We start from the raw sequence: 22,236 nt of genomic DNA on the forward strand, positions 1-22,236 counted from the left end.
AGAAAGGAGAGCTGCTCAGATTATTCTTTAATAATATTAAGAAATAGAAACTTAGACCTTTACGCCAAATAAAATTATAAAACCATAATAAAATTATAGTGAAGAAAGATTTAACATACAATTTCCCAAATTTAGAAAAAACAGAATAATATATTTATCCCAAGTGGCTACTTAGATTTACTACTTAAAAAACAAGAGAAATTACAAATAAGTGGTGGTGGGGGTGGGGGATAAAACTAAGATAAAAGGTAAATATTGATATGAAAATATTTTGTGATAAATATTGTATATAAATTTTGACATCTAAGTTATATAAAAAGCTCCTACAAATCTGTAAGAATGAGTCAAAATTCCCGATGATAAATGGCCAAAAGAATAAAAAATTTAAATATACCAAATTTAAGTAGCTAACTGTTCAACTTGCCACATGAGCGGAATGAAATAAAACTGTAATGTAACACTTTACGCTCACCAAAATAGCAAACCCAAAGACAAGTGATAAAGTCCAGAGTTGGCAAGCCCCCAGGGAACATATTACTATTGCCCAAGTACAGTGTTTCAAACTCCAAAGGCAGTCCAACAAGAGGTAACTATAACCAGGCACACACAAAAGATGATAGTCTTTGACCCTTTAATCCTATTTCTGAATATGTATCCAAAGAAAACACACTTTAAAAACTTCTGCTCTTCAAAAGATATTGTTAAGAGAGTGAAAAGACAAGCCACCAGACTAGAAGAAAATCTTTGCAAATTATGTACCTGATAAGGTAATATATAAAGAATTCTCAAAATGCAATAATGAGAAAGCAAACAACACAATAATAAATGGGCAAAAGACTTGAAAAGACACTTCACTAAAGAAGATATATGGATGGAAAATAAGCACATGAAAAGGTTTTCAAAATCATTAGTCATTAGGAAAATATGACTGGAAACCACAATGAGATAAACACTGCAAACCTACAAAAATGGCTAAATTTACAAAGATCATTGTGGATGAAGATGTAGAGCACCTGGAAGTCTCATTCACTGCTGGAGGAAATGAAAACACTTCGGAAAAGTTTGGCAGTTGCTTAAAAAATTCAACATATAAATAGATTAAAAACCTAAATGTGAGACCTGAAACCATAAAACTCCTAGAGGAAAACAGGCAGTAATTTATTTGACATCAGCTGTAGAAACATTTTTTTAGATATGTCTTCTCAAAACAATAGCAAAAATACACCAGTGGGACTACACCAAAATGAAAAGCTTTTGCACAGTGAAGGAAACCATCAACAAATGAAAAGGCAACCCTACTGAACTGGAGAAAAAAATCTGCAAATGATCTATCTAATAAGGGGTTAATATCCAAAATATATGAAGAACTTATATAACTCAACAACCAAAAACCAAATAATACAAGTAAAAAATGGGCAGAGTACCTGAATAGACAGTTTTCCAACAAAGCCCTACAGATGGCCAACAGACACATGAAAAGATGTTCAACATCACTAATCAGAAAAATGCAAATCAAAATCACAATTAGGTATCACCTCACACCTGTCAGAATGGCTAAAATCAAAAACGCAAGAAATAACAAGTGTTTATGAAGATGTGGAGAAAAAAAAAAAAAGCCTCATGCACTGCTGGTGGGAATGAGAATTGGTGCAACCACTATGGAAAATAGTGTGGAGTTTCCTCAAAACGTTAAGAATAGAACTACCATATGATCCAGTAATTCCACTACTGGATATTTACTCAAAGAAAATGAAAACACTGATTTGAAAAGATATATGCACCCCTATGTTTATTGCAGCATTATTTTCAATAGCCAAGATATGGAAACAGCCCAAGTGTCCATCGATAGAGGAATGGATAAAGAAGATGTGATATGTATGTACGTACATACGTACGTACGTACGTACACACACACACACACACACACACACACACAGGAATATTATTCAGCCATAAAAAAGAATGAGATCTTGCCATTTGTGACAATATGGATGGAGCTAGAGAGTATAATACTAAGTGAAATAAGTCAGAGAAAGACAAATACCATATGATTTCACTCATGTGGAATTTAAGAAACAAAACAAAGAAAAAAAGGACAAACAGACTCTTAAATACAGAGAACAAACTGGTGGTTGCTAGAGGGGAGGTGGGTGGGGGAGATAGATAAAGGGGATTAAAAGGTACAAACATCCAGTTCTAAAATAAGTCTCGGAGATGAAAAGTACAGCATAGGGAATATAGTCAATAAGATAGTAACAATGTTATTTGGTGACAGATGGTGACTACACTTATTGTACTAAGGAATGTACAGAATTGTTGAATCATTATGCGGTACACACAAAACTAATATAACACTGTATGTTAACTCTACTTTGATTTTAAAAAGTTCAGTATACACCTACCATATAATCCAGCCATTCTATTCCTAGGTATTTACCCAAGAGAAAAGAAAGCTCCTACCCAAAGACTTGTACCTGGATGTTCATAGCAGCTTTGTTTACAACAGTCAAAAACCAAAACAATCCAAATGTCCATTATTTATGGATAAATAACCTGTGGTATATTGACACAGTGGAATACTACTCAGTAACTAAAAGGGAATGAACCACTGATACACATATAACATGGATAAATCTCAAATAATTATGCTGGGTCAAAGAAGCTAGATGAAAGTAGAGTACATATTGTGTGGTTCCATTTACATAATATTCTAGAAAATGGGAACTAATTTGCATTGACAGAAAGCAGTTTGGTGGCTGCCTGTGAAGGGGGAGCAGGGAGGTGGGAAGGGGCAGGAAGATGGGGATAACTGCAAAGGGATACAAGGAAACTTTTGATGGTGATGGACATCTTCATTATCTTGACTGTGGTGATATTTCATTAGTGTACAGGTGTCAAAAATTATTAAAATGCACACTTCAATATGTGTAGTTTATTGCATGTCAATTATATTGCAATAAAGATGTTGAAAATACTTTAGGTAGTGGGGCGCCTGGGTGGCTCAGTCGGTTAAGCGTCTGCCTTCGGCTCAGGTCATGATCCCAGGGTCCTGGGATCGAGCCCCGCATCAGGCTCCCTGCTCAGCAGGAAGCCTGCTTCTCCCTCTCCTACTCCCCCTGCTTGTGTTCCCTCTCTCGCTGTCTCTATCAAATAAATAAATAAAATCTTTAAAAAAAATAGGTAGAAAACCATTTATACCATCATCTTTTATAATGGCAAAAACCCAGCAGGAAATCCATATGTCTACCAAAAGGAATATAGCTCAGTAAATTATGGCTCATCGACTAACCACGAAGCTTTTCTGTTGTTAAGCATAATATATGTGAAGGTCATGTGGATATAAACTTCCTCAGAGGAGAACATGAAATGATATACACAGTATTATTATAACTATACAAAATCCTATGATTACATGTGGCTAAAGAATGGAATAGGTCACAGAGAAACCTTAACAGTTTAAAGTAAGGGATTATAGGTATAAACATGGAGATGTTGGAATAAATTTCATGCTGGCTTGTTTTTTGGGGTTGTATTAACATCTTTCTAAAGCTTTCTCCAAAGCATTTGGGAAGTCTGGGCACTAAGGAGACAAAGAAGCTAAAGGAAATGTAAATGCGGAATTTTCCAACAAAATATTATTTACATGCCTCTTTCCCTTCTCTTTACACTCTCTCCACAGGCTCTCTGCGCGTTCCCACTGGTCCTACTACCGCTGTGCTGATCTTTCCATTCCCAGGACACTGCATTATTTGGGTCCTTGCCATTTTCCCCCTAGCTACCATAGTGATTCTGCACACTCAACCTCCCTCTCCATGCTGCCGTCAAGACAGACGACATCATGTATTTCCCTCAGAAAAGCTTTGAGAAGACTCCTCCTCTGCCCACATAATACAGTTAACTCCCTCATGTAAGTCTACTGCAACCTCTATTTCCAATATTATTTCCTTATTCCCAAACCCCAACCTCTTATTTGTTAGTTCTTATTTCCTATGCACCACCCTAGGTCCTGAGGGTGTAAAAATAAGTAACATTTGTGTGGTGGTTAATTTTATGTGTCCACTTGGCTATGAGGCCCAGTTGTTTGGTCAAACACCAGTCTAGATGTTGCTGAGAAGAAAATTCGTAGATGTGATTAATCCTTAAATCGGGAGACTTTGAGAAAGGCAGATTGCCCTCTATAATGCGGATGGGCCTCATCCAATCAGTTAAAGGCCTTACTTAAGAGCAAAGAGTGAAGTTTCCTGAAGAAGAAGCAGTTCTGCTTCAAGACTGTAACATAGAAACCTTGGCTGAGTCTCCAACCTGCAGCCTGCCCTATGGACTTTGGACTTGCCAGCCCCACAGTTGTGTGAGCCAGTTCCTTAAAATAAATCTCTCTCCCTCTATGTGTATATACCCTGCTGTTTCTGTTTTTTCTGGAGAACTCTAATACCATATGGCTCCTACACTTATGGAACTCATAGGCTAACCCAGGGAATAGGAATATAACCAAATAATTAAATCCAACTTGGAGGTTACCAGACTAACCCTTCCACCATAAACGATGAAAAAAAATTTTTTTTAAATGGCAGGGGTGCCTGGGTGGCTCAGTTGGTTAAGCATCTGCCTTTGGCTTAGGTCATGGTCTCAGGGTCCTGGGATTGAGCCGCGTATCAGGGAATCTTCTTCTCCCCTGCCCCTCCCTCAGCTTGTGTTCTCTCTCAAATAAATGAAATCTTAAAAAAAAAAGGCTTTCAGAGATGGAACAGACAGCAAGACCCATGATCTCTGAGAAGAAAAACAAGTGAAGAGCACCCCATGATGACCCTGGCTTTCTGTCTAGAGGTACTATCTGGACTGAGGTGCAAGGAAGGGAAACTCAAGCAGGGAGGGTGGTCTAGCTGAGCTGGGATGAGAAGCATATCATTTTTTGACACTCTTTATATGACAAAACTACTTCCAGCAATAATCATGTAATAATCAGTAATAGTCATTATTTTCTTGATTTATTCTCTGGTTTTAAAACAAACCGTTAACAATGCAAAAAAAGAATAAATATCACTTTACAAAATATTATTCAAATTTAGTAAAATAGTTCAGGTATAAATTAAAGTCTATGCTTAACAAACATAAATATGATGCCTCACAATTCCCACTCTGTTTCACTATTCCACATTTTATACACAAATTTCCACTCTTAAGTAGCCACATAAAATGACAGATTTTAATAACTCAAACTGTTTCTGTATCTTTACAGCCATGTGCTATCATTGCTTACACCAAATCCATTTTTAAACATGGGAGTTTCTTGTACACAGGATGATGGAAACACAAACTGTAGTTGAAGCCAGTTCAAATGATTCTGAACTGCGCTAAGCTAAGCGTACTCTCAAAATGAACACATGTAGCTGTTCAATAGAATGAAGAAATAGGGCGCCTGGGTGGCTCAGTTGGTTAAGCGACTGCCTTCGGCTCAGGTCATGATCCTGGAGTCCCTGGATCGAGTCCCGCATCAGGCTCCCTGCTCGGCAGGGAGTCTGCTTCTCCCTCTGACCCTCCCGACCCTCACCCCTCTCATGTGCTCTCTCTCTCAGTCTCTCTCTCTCAAATAAATAAATAAAATCTTAAAAAGAAAAAAAAAGAATGAAGAAATAACAATGTGCAATTTAAAGTTTACATATGTATCCTTAAAACTCAAAAGGAACCTCAGCAGTTGTTTAGAACATAAGCCAACAAAAGTCCTACCTTCTACCCTCCACCCTATGCCAGGAGTATTTTATCACTGATTAATCAGAATTGCAGAGACATGGTGATAATTAAAAGATAGACTTTTAGTCATTTTTATAATAATTTTTTATAAAACAATTTTATAATTGTTTTAAAATTATCTCCAGACAGCATTCCTTCAAATTTCCAGCACCTAGGTTGGATTGCTCCCTCCACCCCACCTTTGGTGCACCACTGGCTGGGGGTGTCCAAAGGTCTGAAATTTGTGGGGTAGGGTACTGCAGGGAAGGAGCTATGCAGAGAAAGAGCTCCAGAAATCTGCATGGGTTTCCCTTGGGTCTAGCTGAATAGCCTGTGGACATGAAGAGGGTGAGAAGCCAATGACTTGCGAAAGGAATTTGCATGGGTGAGACAGCTGAACCACCTCCAGACCTCACATAGGGCCTGTACATGTTGAGGTTCCCACTAGTGAGAACAGCGAGATCTCACTGGACACCTTGGTTATTGAGCACACACCAGAAAGGCCATACCTCAGGATCAGGGCTAAATTAGTAGCAAAGCTTATAAAGAGGCCCCTTGAAAAGCAAACTGATTTGCAAGTAAATTTAGAACCTGCCAGAACAAATTTCAATGCTCTTTAAAAGAAGACGTCAAAATGTTGATTCTTAACATCATAACATTCATACTGTGGCAGACAGAATTTCTAGGAATGGCACCCCAAGATTCCATATTCCCTAGTCCCCAGAACCTATGGATGTGAGGTAATGGGATGTGATAACACTCTTGTGATTGTTATATTATCCAGGTGAGATAATCCAGTTTGACTTACTCTAATCACATGAGCTCTTAAAAGCAGAGAACTTTCTCCAGCTGGAAGCAAAGACAAGGTCAGACAGACCCAAAGCACAAGAAGGATCTAACACATCACGCTGCTTTGAAGGTGGAGAGGACCACGTGAAAAGGAATGTAGGTGTCCTCTAGGAGCAGACCCTGGCTGCCAGCCAGCAAGAAAATGGGGACCTCCACCCTACAGCCACAAGGAAGTGGATTCTGCCAACAACCTGAATGAGCTTGGAATCAGATTCTTCCCATGAACTTCCAGGGAAGAGTCCAACCGAGCCAACACCTTGATTTTGCCTTCTGAGACCCTAGGCAGAGAACCCAATGGAGCACACCAGACTTATGACCTATGGAACCATGGATAAAAACTTAGGCGTTGTTTTAAGCTGTTTAAGTTTGTGTAAGTTGCCATACAGCAATAGAAAACTAATAAAGTAATGCTGGAATAAATTCAAAACATCACTATACATGCTAAGAAACAGGAAAATGTGACCCATAAGTAGGAGAAAAGTCAGTCAATAGAAACAGAACCAGAAACAACAAATATCATAGAATCAGTAGACACAAACATTTAATTATAAGTATGCTCCATGACTTTTTTTTTTTTAAAGCATGACCATAATGAAGAGAAAAATGGAAGATATAAAAATGAGCCAAAATGGAACTTCTGGAGATGAAAAGTGAAATACCTGAAGTAAATAATTCATGGGATGGGAGCAACATCATATTAGATCTTGCAAGAGGATACTTCTGTGAGCTTAAATATACAAATAGAAACTTTCCAAACTGAGTCTGGAAAAAAAGGCTGAAAGAGAAATGGAAAGAACATCAGTGGCTTGTGGGGCAATATGGAGTGGCCTAACATGTGTAATTGGGAGTACCACAAAATAGAAGAAAAAATTTTTAAAGAATGATGGCCAAATTTGAAAACTAAAATCCCACAGATCCAAGAAGCTAAGCAAACCCTAAGCAGGATAAATAAAGAATACTATAGGGGTGCCTGGGTGGCTCAGTCAGTTAAGTGTCTGCCTTGGGCTCAGGTCATGATCCCAGGGTCCTGGGACTGAGCCCCGCATCGGGCTCCCTGCTCCTCAGGAAGTCTGCTTCTCCCTCTCTCACTCCCCCTGCTTGTGTTCCCTCTCTTGCTGTGTCTCTCTCTATCAAATAAATAAATAAAATCTTAAAAAAAAAAAAGAATACTATAGAAAGGAATACCATAACCAAAATGTTTAAAACAAACAAAATCTAAAGAGCAGTCAGAGAAAAAGACATATATGTTCAGAGAAAATATACATAAAAATTACCACTGACTTCTCATTCCAAACAATGGAAACCAGTTAGAATGACAACTTTAAAGTGCTGAGAGAAAATATCCTTCAAAAATTAAAGTACAATTTAAAAAATTTCAAAGAGGGGTACCTGGGTGGTTCAGTGGGGTAAGCATCCACCTTTGGCTCAGGTCATGATCCCAAGGTCTTGGGATCGAGCCCCGCATCAGGCTCCCTGCTCCTCGGGGAGCCTGCTTATCCCTCTCCCTGTGCCTGCCTCTCCCCCTGCTTATGCTCTCTCTCTCTGTCAAATAAATAAAATAAATCTTAAAAAAAATTTTCAAACAGAAGCTGAAAAAATTTGTCACCAGTAGACATGAACTACTAGAAATTTTAAGGAAGCTCTTTAGGCTTATGAAAATAATACAAAATGGAAAATTGGATCTATGCACACAAAAGAAGAGAGCTATAAATAAAGGTAAGAAAGGAGGAAAAAAGAAAACTCAGGACAAATAGAAGAAACAGAAAATATGAAAATGGTAGGCTTAAATCCAAACATATGGATAATTACATTAAATGTAAATATGTTAAACATTCTAACTGAAAAGCAGAGATTGCCAGGCTGAATAAAAAAGCAGACTCAACTTTACCCTATCCTTGGGAAATCCACTTTGAAAGACATAAATTAGTTAATAGTAAAAGAATAAAAAACATAATCATAACAAAAAAGGAGTGACTATATCAATATCACTTCGGAATAAGGAATACTGCCTGGGATAAAGAGATAATTCATAATGATAAGAGGGCCAACCAATTAATCAAGAAGATATAACAATCCTAAATATATATGTACCTAATAAGAGCTTAAAAAATACACGGAGCAAAAACTGAGAGAACTAAAAGGAGAAACAGACAAATCTATTATTATAGCTGATTATTTTAATACTCCTCTCTCAGTAAACTTTAGAACACAGAGAGAGAAAATCAGTAATAAGACTAAATAACACCCTTAACCAACTTGACCTGACATCTAAAGAGCCCCACTCTCAACATCTAAAAGACTTTCACTCCATTCCAAAGCTCATGAAACATTCACCAAGACAGATGCTGAGACATTGAAAAGAAAGTTACAATAAAATTAAAAGGACTGAAATGAAATAACAGCATTAAATTAAAAATCAGTAACAAAAAATCTGGAAAATCTCTAAATATTTGGGTATTAAACAACACATTTCTTAGTAACCTGTGGGTCAAAGAAGAAAACACAAGGAGAATTAGAAACTGTTTTGAACTGAATGATAATTAAAAAAAAAAAAAATTGTGGCATGCACTTAAAACAGTGCTTAGGTAGAAATATAGGGTTTAAATCTTACATCAGAAGACCAAAATCAATGATTGAAATATCTATCTTAAGAAGCTATAAAAAGAGCAAGTAAACCAAAATAAGTAGAAGGAAATAAATAGGAGCAAGTAAACCAAAACAAATAAATAGAAAAGCAAAAATCAATGACCTAGAAAATGGAAAAATAATACAGAAAATGAATGAAACCAAAGAAGGTTTTTAAAAAGAGCAATAAAATTGCTAAACCTCTAGCTAGATTGATCAGAAGGGGGAAAAAAAAAAAACCCCACAAATTACCTCTATTAGGATTGACAGTGAGGCAGATCTTACAGTCATCAAAGATATTATGAGGGGCGCTAGGGTGGCTCAGTTGGGTAAGCATCTGCCTTTGGCTCAGGTCATGATCTCAGAGTCCTGGGATCGAGCCCTGTGTCGGGCTCCCTGCTCAGCGGGGAATCTGCTTCTCCCTCTCCCTCTGCCCCCATCCCCCACTCGTGCTCTCTCTCTCTCCCCCAAATAAATAAAGGATATCTTTAAAAAAAAAGATATTATGAGACCATTCAGTATAGCTTGTGCTAATAATTTTGAATACAGATGAAATGGACAAGTTTCATTTATATTTAATGGTTCTCGAAAAAATGAAAGAGAGAGAGAAGAAAGTGCAATCTGAAGTAAATATGGCCAAATGTCAAAATCTGTTAAATTTGGTTGGCAGGTACCTGGGTATTTTCTGCATGCTTGAAATGCTCTGGAACTAAAATTTTAAATTAATCAATGGAAAATTATTTCCCAGGATCATTCAATCAACAAATATTTATTGATCATCTCCTATATGATAGATATTGGAGTGGGGTCCTAAGAATACATTAGCCAATAGGCCAGACACGTCTCTCCCTGATGGAACGCAGTTGGGTGGGGCACACGATCAAGTACATACAACAGATGCGTACAGGCTGTGGTAGGTGCTATTAAAGAAACGACTCCATGAAGACACACTTAGTAGGGGAAAGGGTGGAAGGTTTGCTCTATATAGGGAAGCTCAGGAAATTAGGGAATGTGAGACATACATGATGAGAAGCAGTCACACGTCCAGAGAGCCAGGGAAGTGAATCCCAACAAGAGGGAAGTACATAAATATGGGAGCCCTAGAGTTTGGAAAGAGCTAGAAATTCTAGAACATCCAGGGTAAAAAGCAGTTTGAGATGAGGTTGAAGAAGTTGGATTTTATTTTAAATTTAATAGGATGTCACTGGGGGGAGGTTTGAAGCAGAGGAGCTGGTCACCACGGACAGGAGACAAGTAGAATCTTTTGAGGTTTGCCATTTATGACCAGAGCTGGGTGTTTAAAGACTCAAGTTCGTCATTTTTTTTTCTAAGAACACAATGTCCAGACAGAAAGAGCCATCCCATTCTGTACTCTTAGCACCATTACCACTACAACAGTCGGTTGTAGTGGCCTCAAGTTACTTGCTCCATCTCAAGGGATGGGCTGACGAATCCCGATGCCACCACATGACCCAGATTACTCACATTCCACTTTGCGCTGGCAAGTGGCTCAGCTCCATGCTTGGGGCCATAGATGCAAGTACTCCATCCCCAGACCACCGGGGCCCACTCCTGGGACCAAGTCGGGATCAGTCAGGATCCAGTCAGGAAATCAGAAACACAACAGTTATTTTAAACGAGAGAATTTAATATAAGAAATAGGTTAGACAGGTACTGGAGGGCTAAAGAGGTGAAACAGAAACAATGCAGTTAAAAAAAAAGGTTGTAAAAAGAAATGGTAGTAACTATGAATCCATGAAGCCTCCCCCATCATCAGGGCTAAAGAAACACAGAGAAGAGATGGACCTAGAAGGCTGCCGGAAGGTCCTAGGAAGCCGGAGCCCTGCCCTCTGTGGAGGGTGCCGGGGGCTACCGCTGGTATGCCTGAGGCTGCAGGCTGGGAACCCAGGAGCACCGGAGTGAAGACTGGCTGCCCCCGGACGACCCCCACAGAATGGAGAGTAGATGGAAAGGAGCCAAGAAGGAACCGCTGCTTCCCCTCCAGCCATCTGGTAGTCTCTGCTGCCCCAGGAGACCCAACGGGATCAGACGCAGTTGCTAATGGAGAAAGGTGGTCTCCAGAGCCTCGGTTCTGACCTCACCGTGCAGAGCATGGAAGGGAGGGTTTGGGGCTGAGAGACCACATACAGCTTAACAACTAACACACAGTGCTTTTCCCGCAATCCTGTCTCATGAAACAATTTGTTCATTCTTCATGTGTGCATCACAGAAATGTTTCCATTAGCACCAGGGCCACTTTTGAGACATGAACTCTGTTTTCCAGGGCATGTTGTCACCTTCACATCTGTGAAAGCTGTCTGGGGTACAGGACTTTGTAATTCCATGCCTGGTACTGACATTCTACATTTTTACCTAAAGCCACTTAGTAGCTATTTGCATCACATTACAGAAAGTGTGTTTTGGGTGTGTGTGTATATATATATATATATATATATATATCCTGAGATGTATATCTGTGATCTCCAGTATGTAACCACTTACTGTATTGCTTTTAAAATGATTTTTAAGATGTCCATCAGCACATAAATGGATAAAGATGTGGTATTTATATATACTGGAATATTACTCAGCCATCAAAAAGGATGCAATCTTACACTTGCAAAGACGTGGATGGAACTAGAGAGTATTATGCTAAGCAAAATAAGTCATTCAGAGAAAGACAAATATCATATGGTTTCACTGATATGTGGAATTTAAGAAACAAAATGGAAGATCATACGGGAAGGGAGGGAAAAATAAAATAAGATGAAATCAGAGAGGGAGACAAACCATAAGAGACTCTTAACCATAGGAAACAAACTTAAGTTGCTGGATGGGAGGTGGGTGGGGGGATGGGGTAACTGGGTGATGGGCATTAAGGAGGGCATGTGATGTAATGAGCACTGGGTGTTACATGCAACGGATGAATCACTAAACTCTCCATCTGAAACTAATGATACACTATATGTTAACTAATTGAATTAAATAAAATAAGCTACAAAAAAAAGAAATAGAAAAAAAGATTTTTAAAGGCTTGTTTACAATAATAGCCAATATTTGCAAATATGAGTTTATAACACTGGCATAAAAATTAGATCTGTGTTAACTTTCTTTCCTCCTCTATCTGCCAATTTCATCCGGTGACCCCTGTAAGTATCAAGAAACTCACACTGCCTGAGGCTGCTTCAGGCTCAACTACTATTTTCTTTTCAAAATAAAGTCACTGAGAACATGTCCAGTAGTCTGAGAGACTTTGTAGGAGAATTAATTCTCTTTGTAAGAATTAATTCTCATTTTATATTCAGTCCCATAAGGCAGTGCTACTTAAATTCTCTGTGGTGAAGGACCCTTTTAAAATTTTTCCAGTCTGTTGCAAACTGATACTTTGTAAAAATTAATAAAAATGAATTACTAGAAAAACAAAATTAAAAAAAAAAGACAAGATAAAAGCTACAATTTTGTATTATTAGTTTAACAAACAGGAAATTACATTGCAATAAATATTACCAGGGTAAACATAATATAGGGAAAAAGAAAGAAGTACGAAAATTGTACACTTGCTTATTTGCTGAAAGTATGCATATGGGCAACTGATATATAGGTTCACTATTACACTTGTAGCTTTTTTCCATCTTGAGGGAAAAATGAATCCCCATATTAAATAGTTATAGGTACAGTTTGAATGAACAGTGTATAGAAATATTTAAAGTGTTTAGTGTGGCAAATAGACTTTCTTCTTGATTAATAGTTTATCTAAGATTGCCAAGACTACTTGCAGGGGATAATGTATATCTAAACTGTTTCTATGTTTTATTTTGATAATAACTAAGAAGAAGAGGAAGAAGAAAAGGAACAAGGAGGGGGAGCAGGAGGAGGAGGAGAAACTAGTTTCACTGAATGGAGTAAGAGATTTTATAGCAATTTCAGTAAATTCAGTTTATTCACTTTTAAATTTTATCTAAAAATGAAGTGCTGTTTTTTTTAGAGTCCTTTAAATACTTAAATAGAAGTCACTTCCAGCAATGTATCCTGTAAGTTACAGTTAAATTTAAATCATCTTTTGATGAAAGAAATGGATTCTGGATCCATGAATTTTTTAGGCATAGATCTTTTGATGGAAAATAAAATTCAAAATGCTTTATCAAACTTTAAGGCGTTTTGTGATAGCTTTTCACAGATGTGCAATATCAAGATCATCACCTACATCATTGATAATTGTTAAATTATGGAATATGTGTCATAATCATCTGTAGAAACTGTTCTTCCAAGCTTCCAACTTTCGTTTTTGCCCTTTGATCTTATCTTGAAAAACATGTTGCATTTCTTCTTTGCATGGAAGTACTGAGATCATTAAAAGTACTGAAGAGCTTTAGCAACGCTGCTTATCCAATTCATATTTTCAACAAGCCGGGACCAAACTGTTTTCTGGTTTTGCAGAAATGTTGAGTTGTTCCGTAGATCAAACATTCTCAAACATTTGTCCTCTCGATTATCATCATACCTAAGCATGCCTTAAGAGCTGTTTAGGATCTGCTTCCAAACTATCAAACAACACAAGAGAATAACCCAGAATTTAACATACCAGCTTTTATCTAATTCATCATTTTTAGTATGACAGTAAGGCCGTTGTTTAGCTCCACCATTCTTCATAGCCCAGGACTTTCTCACAGGAGAAACAGTACATTGATTTACATTCTGGTGTGAGCCTCTTAATCAGGATAACGACGCCAGGATGTTTTCTGCATCATCAGAACATGCTCCTACACAAAATGTAAACTCCAAACCATATTTGTTGACAATGTAATCCTTCATAGTATTACTTAGTTCAGACTTAGTTATGTTTGTCAGCAACAAAGTTGAAAAAAAGAAATCTTCCTTCCTATCATCATTGTAAACAGGAATATGAGTGAGATTATCACACTGCAATGAAAAATACGTTGCTAGTTCTAATTGCTCTCTGAGTTAGTCTTCCACATTATTAGCCAGTTCCTGAATATGCAGAGCTATGGAAGTAGTACTTGAGCTACCTTCTTCGCTGTGGATTCACCCAACATTTCCAAACAAATACCTTTGATACCATCTTCACCAATGTCTTGGCAACTATATGGATTTTAGCCTTGGCATTTTCAAAACAAAAAACAAAACAAAAATAACCTCCCTGGGGCACCTGGATGGTTCAGTCGGTTAAGCGTCTGCCTTTGATTCAGGTCATGATCCTGGAGTCCTGGGATTGAGCCCCGCATTGGGCTCCTTGCTCAGCGGGCTCCCTGCTCAGCGGGGAGTCTGCTTCTCTCTCTGCCCCTCACCCCACTCATGCTCTCTCTCGCTCTCTCTCGCTCTCTCTCTCTCTCAAATAAATAAATAAAATCTTAAAATATTTCAAAAATAGCCTCCAGTGGGGCTTGTTTTACCTTTAATAACTTGAGGGTGAAAAATCACTAATATAAATTTTATTTCCCTAATTAATAATGTTAAATCATAAAAGGAAAATTGTCAAAAACCAAATAAATATAAGTTATAAAAATAAGTGCTCACAGATTTTTATACACTTTTAGGTTACAAGTTGACAAATCCATTAAAATACTACATTTTACAGTATGGTCCTGCACATGATTATTTATTACACAACTTGTACTTTATGACTCACCGTTTGAGCTTGCCAATACTGAAGCGGTCTATACCCTGTTCAATGAGATGAGTTAGCCATTGTGAACTTGGCCATCATAACAATTTTAAACTGTTACAGAAGCTTCTAATGCCTCCTCTCAATTTCTATACCTAACTTGTCACGGATCAGTAACAGTTCATGGACCAGCACCAACCCGCAGACCACACTTTCAGTAGCACTGCTACAGGTATTGTGGACAGAGAACCAATGATATTTGCTGATGAACTACATCCAGGATGTGGGATAAGGGAGGCAGATAAAGGAAAGGTATGATTCCAAGAAGACATTTGGGCAATTTTTAGCTGGAGTCAATGGGTGGATGGTGAAGCCATTTGCTGAAATAGGGAGAAATATGTTTGGATACATTAAGTTTGGGGTGCTAGGAATCACCCAAGTGGAGATAGTAAATATGAGTCTGGAACTTAGGTAGAGATGGAGTCTGAAGTTTTAACTTTGGCAATCACCAGCATTTAGATGATACAACTCAGCATGAGAACACCTAGAGGAGAAAACATGGAGAAGAAAGCCAGAAGCAAGGTCTGAGCCCTCCAACACGCAGAGGTGAGTAGAGGAGGGGAGCAAGTGAAGGAAGGAAAAGGCTCTGCGTAGTCGGTTCTGATGAGCACCCCTGATGCAAAATCTTGGATTAGAGCCACTATAAATGTTCCACAGTAAGCTAAAGCAATGGCTAGATGTTCACCTTTGATTCCTGGAACCTGTTACAGAGTGCACTGTATAAGGAAGCACTTAATAAATATGCATTGGATGAATGAATGATAAACGTGACAGATACGAATATTGCCATGCTTGTTATTCTGGTACTGAAATTTTGTGGCACTTTCATTTTACAAAATACCATATGATTATCTCTAAGAGTAACTCACTCCTTCCAAAGGATTCATGGTACCTGGGATGAAGAGAGTTCCAAAGTGTTTTAGCACCATGGATCCTTGTGGTAGTTAGATAAAGACTGATTCTAAATGTATAAAATGAAACCAGTTGCATTGAAATAGACATCAGAGTATTTAAAAAAACAAATCAGCAGTAATGTATTATAGGTGCTTCTTTATTAGCATATTAAATACCAAGATCTGGGGGCATAACAAATAATGAGTGGTGGGAAAAGGAAAGGAGGATTCGGTTGGGGGGGAGGGGAGGATTCACTGTAATTGCAAAGCTGTGAAGAGGAGGACCAAATTCAAGGTAGCCACAACATCTGCATTATAATGCAGAAACAGCTGTGATTTCTGCTGGTGAAAAAGTCACAGATACTGCTAAAATGACTGTGCTTTGTTGCCAACTTCTCTGAAAAAAGTTGCTAAGTATCCATTAGAGGTCCACATTCATGGACTCCAGATGAAGAATCCCTAAATTAAAAGGTCCCTTTCACTTGTACCCTCACCCCACATCCAGGTTATGCTCTCTTCTGAGAAAAAAATAAGTAAATATATGTATATATTTATATTTAAATGTAAAAAGATATGTTTGTATATTAAATTTATACTATAAACATATTCTTTTTACATATCATATATACCAAAAAAATAATCATATATACCAAATAGTACAGCCTTTTGGTAAAGTAATTTGGCAAATTTAAAATATGCTTGCATGCCCCCCTTTTCTTTTTTTAGAGAGTGAGAGAGCATGTGCACATGCTCGAGGTGGGAGGGAGGCAGAGGGAGAGAGAGAATCTTAAGCAGGCTCCATGCTCAGTGCAGAGCCAGATGTGGGGCTTGATCTCACAACCCTGAGATCATGACCTGAGCCAAAATCAATATGCTTAGATGCTTAACTGACAGAGCCACCCAAGTGCCCCTATGCATGCCCTTTTGACTCAGAAATTCTGCTCTAATAATTTCCCTTGAGAACAATACCGCATATGTGAGCTAGGAAGGAAGCCTTGTGCATATCTAGGGGAAGAGCACTGCTGACAGAAAGCAGAGTACGTGCAAAGGCCCTGAGACAGGAGTGCTTCCGGGTGTCTGAGGAAAAGCGAGAAGGCAAGTGTGCCTGGAGTAGCATGAACAAGCAGGAGAGCTACAGATGAAGATGGGGCTGGTGGTGGGGGGAGATCATGGGGGAGAGGGAGGGCAGATGATTTCAGGCCTTGGTGACCACTGTAAGGACGCTGGCTTTTATGAAGTGAGATGAGAAGCCACTGGAGGGTTGGGAGCAGAGGAGTGGCCTGACTTGATGCACATTTAAAAATGGTCCTTTTGGTTGAGGACAGAATTGAGGACAGACTGGGGGCAGAAGGAGGCAGAAGCAGGGAGCTGGGCTGGGAGGCTGGGGCTGGTGGTGGCGGCTCGGACAGGGTTCAGTAGGGGAGGTGCTGACATGACGGATGTGGAAGGGAAGAAGAAGAAGCGAGCTGGGGGTGATGCTGAGGTTTTTGGCACAAGCAACACAAAGGATGGAGATACCATTCATTAAATTAAATTCATTAAAATGGAAAAACTGTAAGAGAGCAGTTTTGGGGGAAAAGATCAGGAGTTAGGCTTTGACCATGGAGATGTCTATAATTGCTGAATAAGAACAGAAAAATAGCAGAAAACCTGGAAGCAATTTAAATGTCACTAATAGGGACTGCTGAAGTAAATTACTGTGTACTGATAAACTGCTGAAGAGCAGAATGCGATATAAAGAATGTGATATAATTATATGATTATGAAAATTTGTCTATATTATATGAAAAAGTGAGTTGCAGAATGGTACAGTAGCATTTTAATAAGATTACATTTATATATAATCTATATATGTAAGTATGTGCATGTATACATCAGTTTATATGGATAGATACACTGCAGACAATTATTAGTATCTATCTGTGGAATGGGACTGGCGGAGGAGAGAATGGAATGAACACTTTACTTCTATATTATTAGGAGTTTTAAATGAAGAACGTGTATCTTATGAGTAATATAAAAACTAACAAAGATTGAAAAGTTTTTTAAAGTGCTTTAAGTGCTGCTTGGTTCCTATATAAGCAACCACTCTCAAACACAGGCACATTTTGTTTACGGTGTTCTTTAAAACAGGTAGAAATTTTCTGATTGCAGCTTTCATGTGAGGCAAGCAGTTGGAGATCTGGGGTGGTGGACACTGGGAAGAGGAAGAGTGAGCTAAGGCCACTGAAAGAGGAAGAGAGCAAATGAGTCAAGGGACAAGCATGATATAGAGACTCAAGCTGGGGCAATAGTGAGTTGCTAGGCATGTGTTTGTGTGGCCAGCTCAGGGTTTTTCAATTTTTTTTTTTTTTTAAAGATTTTATTTATTTATTTGTCAGAGAGAGAGAGAGCACAAGCAAGGGGAGTGGCAAGCAGAGGGAGAAGGAGGCTCCCCGCTGAGCAAGGAGCCCAATGTGGGACTCGATCCCAGGACCCTGGGATCCTGACCTGAGCCGAAGGCAGACGCTTAACCACTGAGCCACCCAGGTGTCCCGGTTTTTCAATTTTTTAAACATGCATGCCTTTAGGCAACTTGGGAGCTCTCCAGTTTGCTACAAGCCCCACCACTCCCCATGACCTCACATGCAGCCTAAGTCATACCTTTAGATCACTGTAGGCAGTGACTTACACTCCTACACTGACACGCTTTGAGCTCTTTGCCTGGGCTACGCACTGCATTCAGTTCTGCCTCGTGCTGTCTTGGGCATGTGGGTAATGCCAGAAGATTAAGAGCATGAATAACCTCCCCCATGAAATCTGCACGTCTCATCTATCTCCCTGTGAGCCATAAAAATGTCCCTAAAAATGGAAGTGGTCACAAGATCCCTTTCTGAGTTCATACTTAGGCTGCAAAAGTGTGAACTGTACAAATCAGCAGGCAATGGAGTCCTGACTTCCGATTTAATTTTGACAATTCCTTCTTTGCCTGGACTGATAGAGTTTTCCTTCTGCTTAAGTATAGAGTGGCACAAAGATACCATGACCCAGGTCATCGTTATGACGACTACGGCAGGGACAGATGGAATCATAATATGACACATGGGCCTACGCGTAGTAGATCTTGCTAACAGGGTAAAGGTGGGGGAAAGAAACCTTGGCAGGTAAAGACCAAATAAAGTTACAAATAAACTCAGCATCTTTTGCCAAGTAGCTTTCCACACATTAAATAATATCCATTCTAAGATGACTATAAGTGGTGTAAGTGGCTATTAACATAATTATTTGTTGAATGAATGAACAAACAACTGAATGCTCTACATGTGGTATCTCTTTATCTCAATGACAAGAGAGCCCTAAATAGACCTCTGTGGAATTGTTTTGTCGAAGTGGGTTTCCAGATCTAATGATGGCCCCCAGGCCAGCGTGTGGACCTCGCGTTCTGCATTTGGAACATAAAGCTAAGAGAAACTTTACAACCAGACCTGGAAGGGAAGAGGCCATCATGTTTAACCACACGTCTCTCGGGAAAAAACCTCCGAAAATGTTCTATTTCCAATAATCATGGAATACACATTGCCTTTTAAGATTTGTTTCTCAGAACAGCAGAGATCATTTAGTCTGAGAGAACACAGAGTGGCTTAATTATTTTTTTTCTTTTCTAGATTCTCTGCCAAGAACCACAGAGCAAAATGAAATGACAGTGTGGGGAGACAGCTGCTAAGTAATCTCTTTGTTGTATTTCTAATAAGAGAGCTACATCATTTCTGTTGCTAATGTATAGCCATATTAGTTCTGAAATAAGTTATTATGGTTTTTTCCCCTCAGTGGACTCCAGTTGCAATAAGTAATACATCATTTAAAATTGGAAATGTGTATCCTTACGAAAAAAAGTTTGCTCCTTCTTGCTTCAACTTTGAAAGACTTTTGAGTAGATAGCTTGAATTTGAAGCCAGCAGCTTGATTTGCACCATCATCTGGTACTGACGGAGCACTTGTATAGGTCCGGCGCCAGGAGTGTAATGAATAAGCAGAGAAGTGGGTGAAGGCGGCACGCTGAGGAAGATGACATTTAGGGAAGGAGACTGGGAAAGTCAGCCAGGAAAGCAGGAAGAGCGTGAGCGTCAAGGGCAAAGAGCGTGTTTAGGAGGTGAGCTTGTCAGTGTCAAATGCTACGGAGAACAACTAAAGCACCCACTGGTTTTAGCAGCAAAGAGGTCATTGTTGAACCTGGTCAGAGCGGTTGCGGCAGCAGAGTTCCTGGGGCAGAAATGAGGTCACAGTGGACTGGAAGGGATTTGGACGTGAGAATAGAGGGGGGAGTGCAGCTTAAATGCGTAGCTTCAGACAGAGAGGCTAACTGATGCACTCATGTCCACAGGAAGCAGACGGGGGCAGAATCCTAAGCTACGGTGGCAGGATCTGCCGGAGACGGTGGGGCCGAGAGAACAGTGCCTTCGCCACTGTGACAGGAGGGAAGGAGGCATAGTGGCAAGTCAATGGTGAGTGGTGGGACTGCCATCTTCCTCAGCCCCCTGGTCCTCATCAACAGTGCGCAAATTGTAGAGGGGAGCAGGGAGGAAAAGACACTGTTGCTTTGAGGACTTCAATTTTCTTAAGAAATAGGGAGCAAGGCCATTTGCTGAGTGCCTGCACCCATATCATGTTTGTACTGCGCGTGCTCAGGAGCCTCGGTGCAAGGCAGAGAGCAGTCAGGTGGACCCGGGACTGCGGTTTTGCCAGGCAAGAGTGATGGAAGATCGAGGGCTGGGCAGTTGAGGGCACCGCCAAGGGTGTAATGGACCCGGACTCTAGACTAGACAGGGAAGCAAGGCAGCCTCACAAGAGCCCCAACATCTGAGAAAAACCTAGAGGGGGGAAGGGAATGGAGGGCCTGTTTAAGTTGAAGATCAAGTGTAATGGGACCAGCACTAGACCCGGGCTGGAGGGGACCTGCCATGCATCCCATGTTCTGGAGGGCTCTGCTCTGGCCCTTATCTGGCTGCACCCCTCTCCATAGAACAAGGATTGTGCAGGACCAAGGGGATGTGCCCACCCAAGCCTACACACTCCACCTTTTAGAGGGCATTGCAGGTACCCGGGACCCTAGGATTGATTCCCTACTCAGACAGCTCCAAGCCCACTTTCAGTGACTGTGGGCTCGCTCAAAGGGTGGCTGTTTGTAGGAGATGTGTGGGAGATGTGGATTAAGCTCAGAGCGAGGGCTGGTGTCCACACAAGTGCGTGAAGCCCCTTGCCACAGGGAGTGCAGTGAGGGACCGGGGGCCAGTACTCCCCCTCGCCATAGATGTCTCATGGGGACCTCCAAGGAACTCCTGGTTTCTAATCAAACCTTTGCCTTCTAGCTTGTTATTAAAGTATATTTGTCAAGGTGGGAAGAGAAAATATATTTAGGGGCGCCTGGGTGGCTCAGTCGTTAAGCGTCTGCCTTCGGCTCAGCTCATGATCCCAGAGTCCTGGGATCAAGCCCTGCATCAGGCTCCCTGTTCCGTGGGAAGCCTGCTTCTCCCTCTCCCACTCCCCCTGCTTGTGTTCCCTCTCTTGCTGTGTCTCTCTCTGTCAAATAAATAAATAAAATCTTAAATATATTATATTTAATAGTTTACCTTGCTTTATAATATATAGAGAGATATATTATATATAGACACACAAACACACACACACAGAGCATGTGGGATTCCATGTGTACTCTTGTCCCAGGCATGCAAACGTCAGGGGTGTGCCTGAATGAGGGAGTCAGCTGGTTAAGAGGTTGAAGTAGGGATTCTTAGACTTCTGCGTCAACATGGCAGAGTAAACACTTGCTGAAAATTCTCAGTCTGCTACAACATACAGAAATAACAGATAATAACAGATAAAATGCTGAAAATTCTCAGTCTGCTACAACATACAGAAATAACAGATAAAATATTTTTTAAAACTACATAAGCCTGTTCTGTTTATTTTCTATTTGCATTCTCTGCTTTGCTCTGTACCCTTCTGGACCACATTACTTGGGCTCCCTTGTTGGCTGGTCTTCCAGTTGGGTTTGGCCAACAGAAGGTACCAGCAAGAGGTAGGAGGGTAGGAAGAGAGAGGATAGGATATCTCTTTCTTGCTCCCTCCCTACTTCAGGCCTGCCTTCTAATGGTGGCTACTTCCCTTCAAACTCAGCTTCCACCAGGAGGCCCCTCTTGGCAGTGCCAGCTTTCCCTGAACTCCGCTAATGACACCTCCTCCTTTGCCTCTTCAGGACTCGGTGTGGTGACAGCCTGCTGCTGTTCCTAGTCTCTGGGTACCTCAAATGACCTTGCTGGAGTCTTCACTCCTGCCCATACTTCTATAAATAGTTTCTTCATTAAAATCCCTTGAATTTAAGTATCTGAATGATATTCTATTTTTTGCTAGGGACTTGACTGAGTAAAACTATTTTCAAAAACAAGAAAATCATGTCTCTGTAAACAGGAGAGATAATGACCC

General features: G+C 40.0%; 1 protein-coding gene and 1 long non-coding RNA gene across 3 annotated transcripts in view; one reads left to right on the forward strand and one right to left on the reverse strand.

Annotated features, from left to right (window-relative positions):
- The window catches only part of LOC118531471 (uncharacterized), a 99,313-nt gene extending 95,417 nt beyond the window's left edge, over positions 1-3,896 (forward strand). Inside the window, exon 4 of the long non-coding RNA XR_004915217.2 lies at positions 3,680-3,896. This is a non-coding gene — a long non-coding RNA (uncharacterized LOC118531471). The remainder of the gene's footprint in view (positions 1-3,679) is intronic.
- The window catches only part of EFCAB11 (EF-hand calcium binding domain 11), a 140,852-nt gene that overhangs the window by 19,950 nt on the left and 98,666 nt on the right, over positions 1-22,236 (reverse strand). The window lies entirely within an intron of this gene.

This window comes from Halichoerus grypus, chromosome 8 (assembly GCF_964656455.1).
Source record: "Halichoerus grypus chromosome 8, mHalGry1.hap1.1, whole genome shotgun sequence".
Lineage (NCBI taxonomy): Eukaryota > Metazoa > Chordata > Mammalia > Carnivora > Phocidae > Halichoerus > Halichoerus grypus.